The sequence below is a fragment of the Enoplosus armatus genome, chromosome 23, assembly GCF_043641665.1.
Source record: "Enoplosus armatus isolate fEnoArm2 chromosome 23, fEnoArm2.hap1, whole genome shotgun sequence".
Classification (NCBI taxonomy): Eukaryota; Metazoa; Chordata; class Actinopteri; order Centrarchiformes; family Enoplosidae; genus Enoplosus; species Enoplosus armatus.
The window spans coordinates 8,895,231-8,901,379 of record NC_092202.1 but is presented as its reverse complement, the minus strand read 5'-3'; positions in this window follow the sequence as shown (position 1 = coordinate 8,901,379).

Here is a 6,149-nt window from a genome sequence, read left to right as displayed (position 1 = left end):
TATTATGAATGTGGCTCCACTCTCACAAATAATTCGAGAAATATGAACTAATGTCTTTGTTATTGTAAAAACATAACAAATGTATATGCATGAAATCACTTTTTAATTTTGTCATTTAAATAATTTCTTGTTCTTCATTATGTAAGTAAACATTACAGCACTGCGCTTAAATTGGTATTAATTTATGCTTTTTGCCCCTCGGATATTACATTGCAGTAGAAATTACACTTGCAGGAGTATGGGAAAGAGAATTGGCTGAGGTTTATTTCCAAACGTGCTGTGCCGCAGAAAACCAATCATTACGATGTAATTCATAGAGTTCAGTCCTTGTGCAGGGATGCTTTTGATAAAATGGAATGCAAAGAAGTTCATACAAGGACCCTGTGAAAGCAAGCTTCAATTTCCTGTTTTTGTCTTCAAATGGCAAGAAATTGAAAAATGCTCATCCTTACTTCCCATTACCCCAAACAAGGCCAAATTTTTCATACAGTCTTCACGACAAACAGAAAAGGAAATTTCATCTGAAGATTTCATCAACAACCAATATGCTGTTCCATGTAAATTGTGTTACTATCTTTCTCCCCACTTTTTGCTTGTTTCAAGTTGAAAAATACATTTTTATCTTTTTTTTTATTATCAATCTCCAGCAAAATACTGGTTATTGTATGTACAGTTGATGTGGTATGTAGTGTGGGGTTAATTTTGCTGTTGTCGACTGATTGGGGTCATCTCAGATTAAGTGCTTTTTTTACTATCGCCATGATCAACATGCACCTCATGTTGTGCCAAAGCAGAAAGTTATTATCAGTTTTGTTGTGAAAGCTAACTTAGCCTCGTGGCCAGCTCACTATTGCACTATTAATACCACTATAATAAGCAGAGCCCCTGGGGTCCATTCAGACAACGATATTGCTTGGTTTCTTATTCATTACAAGAGAACACATTTTCTAGGTGGTTTGTGCTGTATCTCATGTGAAAGGAGCTCATTGAGCTTGTACAATACTGTGGGTTGCTATGGCAATAAATGAAGTGCAGCCAAGTGTTCACATGAGTGGTGCTTCCTAGTTAAGACAGAGATATAGAGGTATACTTTACATGTGTATGTTGTATCACCTGCTAGACAGGGACAGAGTGTACATCATATTTTTAAAAGGTACAGGTTTGAGGTCCATTTTATGCTACTTTGTACTTCTACTCCACTACTTTTAAAATGGAAATATCCACTATATTTATTTAGCAGCAGTAGTTAGTAATTACTATGAACATCTTGGTCGAATATGATTTTGTGTTACAATCCCTTCAATGTATATTAACTGCTCACATTTCTAAATGTAATCCTTCAGCTGAAGACTGGTATAAGGAGGTGTTTAAGAATAGTGCCTTTGGAAAAATGTACCTACATCCTACATGGTAATATTGAGGTATAAAATCTACAAGAAGTACCAACAACTTTCTAACACCAAAATACCTCCCTCAGGATGTTTTAGGAAGTATGCATACTTTTTCATATTGATTCCCTGGCCCCTGTGCTTTGGTGTTTTCCTTGTCTGAACACTGAACAACCTCCGTTTCCTGAGAGGTTCAGATTAGCGTGCTTGCACTGCAGTTTTTGTCTCAGTTCACAATGCTAAACTTAGCGCAGCACTTGCCTCCAGTGTGCCGCTAGGCAATTCCATCTGATAATGTGTAGTAAAAGAAGAGTGAGGAAAAGACCTCTTTCCCCTCACACAAGACGAAAATCAGTCTGTTGTTTCTTTTCTTTGACCTCAATTACTATCAGGGCATGTGTTACTATAGGGGCATGTTGAGTCATGCCTGCTCTGGGAGTTGTGTGTGTGTGTGTGTGTGTGTATCTGTGCGTATCTCCTACGTGTATGTGTGACAGGGATTTTGTTCATTTTAGCCTAGGAGGCACCGTACAGTAGGTGGGGGCCAAGGTGCATTAGCCTTGGCTGAGATGCTCCCTTGAGTGATGCCGGCACATGCGGGTGGGTTACAGGAAGGAGGAAGAGAGACGGAGGAGGGAGAAAGCAATGAAAGGAAAGGAAATAGCAAAACGATGTCAGACATGATGGGAGCTGAACAAAGCCCAGCTCGCTGTCAGGAGCCACTGCCGCGGCAGCTGGCAGCTCTACAGACTCACCTCCGGCTTGGACCATCTGACAAAACGTCACTTCGCTGATAGGAAGCAGGACACATGTCTGCTCTGTTTGCACTTCGGAAAGGAGAATTTGGACAAAATTTGCTCCGAATTACTAAATAAAAAAGGAGAATATTTTTGAAACAATACCAAAAATCCCATTTAAATCTGATCACATTTGAGCTAATCTCAATAAAAACACAAACTGCTTGAAACACACTGAAGGGAATCACTAAGCTGGAGTGGATTTGACCTAAGAAACTAATGTTGTAATTTGCACACCGAAGTGGTTTTAAACATAAGACCTTGATGAGAGACTTGCTTCCCATTTCCTCTTTTTTTTTCTTACCACAGCTATGCACTTAATGAATTGAAGTAGTGATTAATTAAATGAAAGTGCTTGCTGAATGGAAAGACACTTCACCCCTGTGTTCTGAGTATGTGAATCATGTCTGTACGAAGATATGGCAAGGCACTTGTATTTGTTACTTGTGTGTACGCAAACATGAGGTTACTGTCTAGTGTAACCTAGTGTCTAGTATATCCCAGAGGGAAAGAAGTTGCTGTGCTCTGCAGATTTCCCTCCATCGAGCGACCAATTTATTAACTCTCACAGTTATTAACTTTCCCTGTGTTGATACATTGTTACAGTAGGAAAGAAAAAAGCAATACGCTCCTACTCTGTAATGACTGCTGTCTTTTCGATTTCACCAGGTAGAGGTTACATGCTGCTTCTCTTAAAAAAAACCCAAAACAGATCAAATATTCACCATGTGCAGCGTTTATTACGACTGCACTGTATCTGGTACTCCCTCTGAGCTAATTTGTTAACACTGAAGAGCTAATTTCCCCCCAGGCATCATGGGCAGTTTGACTGACGGCTTGAAACTTGCATTTGCACATTGCCGCCCTGCGAAAAAACACCATCAGTCTTTCCCCTCTGCTGGAAATCTGCAAGTGCGTGGTGTGTTGCCAATTAATGTCTTCAAATGTGTGTCAGTGGATGCAAGTAGAAGCAAAACAAATAGCTCGTTCATTCAGCGCGTTGAATGGATATCTGGCTCCTGTCATAATGAGGGGTGCTAATTGTGCTTAGCAGCATCGTTGGTCAAAGTGTCAAAAGCCATCAAGTCGATTTGAGAAGTCTGTCACGATCGTTCCCGTGGTCAGCTCATGAATGCATCATTGCAGAAGTGCCATCTGTCATGTTTCAACAAAATACCTTATTTAGTCACTTTTTTAAAGCCGTCAGACTTTTCCAGAAGTTGTCTGACCACCTTTGGCAATGCAAGCAAGACCCTCAAATTTGTCTCATGCAGCAGGAACATTGTTTTATTGATGCGGTTCTCTTAAATGCTCTATCTGCAGAGTTCTTTGACAGTTCAGTTACTGGATAATTTTGCACTCCGCATAAAAGCCTTTGAGATTTCGCTTGCCTTAGGCCATATGTAAACGTAATTTACTTGGGAGAACAATTTGCCTGAACTGTTTCTCAATTCAAGATAAATAACCCCTCATGCATTATTGAAAATGCAATACTTTTTTTCCCCGAGTCGCAGTTCACAAGATTTCTCCCCCTCGTTGCAAAGTAGTCTCGCGAGTGACCCCCCCCCCAAAAAATGTCATTTGTTGCAAACTAGGAAGTGGGTGTGACAGGCCCCCATTGGTCTAATCAAATAACGGCATCTAGATTCGTGCGCTAATTAATCACTAGCTCTGGGGGCCGGACCCATCCAGCGATTCTCGATGGAAAAAAGAGACATTTGATCTGTTGAATCAGCTCCCTCGCCGTCTCCTCCTCTCTCTTCCATCTATCTTACATTAATTCAATGAAGTCAGAGTTCATTTGAATGCACACCCCCCCCCCTTCTCTCACTATCTCACACACACACACACACACACACACACACACACACACATTAAGTTACAGTTGCTACAGAAACTCTTTTTTTAAAGATTAAAATATTGCATCCTCACATATTGATCGCCTAAACATTTTTTTTCTCCTTTACTGGGAACATATTTGGCACTCAGCCAGACTTTCCAGCTGCCTAATTGTAGAGAGCATTATTATTTATTGGGGAATTATCTGCCGTGCCTAAGCTTACGCACTTCAGCTGAAGCCTGAAAATGATCTAAAACCATGTTTCTCTTGTCGAGAGCTGTCACAAGTCCCCGACATCTGTTTATCCAAGTGATGGTGGCTCATTTAGTTGGACTCATTGTAATTATGTGTGGTTGTTGACCTTAACTTCCTCTCCCTGACACATTTTCTTGGGAGATGAAATGAAACACAAGCCCCCTAAGGCCCCTGTTTTGTTACTAATGATGACTTTTAAATGTCATTGTTACTCTGCTCTGTCGGCACTTCAATGCCCGGCGGTTCAGAGAAGGTAATGGGCCTGGGCTCGGCGTCAGTGACCCAAGAATAAGCAAAAATTCTCCCTTCTTATTCACTATCACTGTTAACAAACCCACAATCAAAACTCCAAAGCATTTTCCCCCCTCTGAGTGATTTTTAAAAGCTCTGCGGGGGAGCGACATTTTCCAAATGACCATTTTTCTCTCTGACCTTTCTGTTGCCCTTTTTGGTGAGTAATTGCATTTTTTGAAATATTCATTGGTGAGTTGTGTCATTTGCAAGCATCATGATTAAAAACAATGCTCTGTGGTGTGAAAGTAATGGAAGCATCCAACGTGACCCTTAACAGTTTGCTTTCTCCAAACTACTTCTTTTTTCCCCCCTCCATATTCAGCCGTGCACTTGTCAGAGGAATTATCCAGGGAGAATCTGCAGCAGAGAAAAAAGAGATACGCACTGCATATAAATACTCCTCTAAAGTATTAGCTGGAGGGGGGGGGGGGTGAATTGAATAGAACATGGGAACTTAGATAAGAGGATGGACTTTCAATAAGACTATTTTCGATTTTCGATAGCTCTGTCAATGATGTGTACAGGTAGACAGCGATACGTGCGAGTGGGGCAGGATGCTGGCTCTGGCACCCGAGGAATATGAGCCCTATCAATCACCGCCTACAGGCACAAATGTAATTACACTACAGTTGTTGACTAGACGGGTAATCCGAGACATCACTGGCATGCGTTTACTTGCTTACATTAGGGGATTGCTGGTGCCCATGTTGACGGCATTGTGCTCGCTGCTCTCTGATGTTTTTTTAATGCTTCTTTTGGGAACGCTGGCATGAATTGAGCCCCCGCTTTTTATGGGGTTACAAGGCTTAGGAGAATTTTTGTAAGCTTTTTTATTTCATAGCAAATGATAGTGGTCAAATTCATCAAGATTCATAAAAAAGGTTGTATTATAGAAACCATTTAACAGGGCTTTTTGTGATTTTTCTCATACACTTTGGGTGGCAGCTCTCAAAACCAAGAAACCACACAGAAAAGCATGAAGATCAATAATGAAAGCAAGATTGGTCTTTTTCATTCAGAGTCGATTACTCTTTTGTCATTTATCTAAGTGCACCTGCCTAAGTCAACCTATGCTATCCCATTTCTCTGCGGTTGTCAGTTTCAAAGAAGTTTAATGTGATCCAGACCAGTACTTTTCAGAGGGCGGAATAAATCTTCCCATTAAGAGGAAGATAATTGATGGCTTTCATCACCAGAACGAATACAATTATTTCAAACTGTGATGTTTCAATGGCAAGTACGCTTTATGGTGTTGGGGTTTGAATGATTTATGAGACAAAATGAAATGACATGATAATGATGGGCTTCTTTTGTTGTTGTTTTTTTCTCATGTTTTTGGTGTATTGTCAGGGAAAGATTGGAAGTGATACCTGGATGACATTTGAGAAACTGAAAATGGCAGGTTGTATACCCTAGTGAAAATGCAGTGTCCTGGCCACTTATACCACCTATGTCTGTATGACATATATCATGATTTTTTTATTTTCCCCAAAACCACAACTATATATCATGGGTATTTTTTAACAAAAGGAAAATGTCCAAAAAACTATATACTATATATATGGTAATATATCA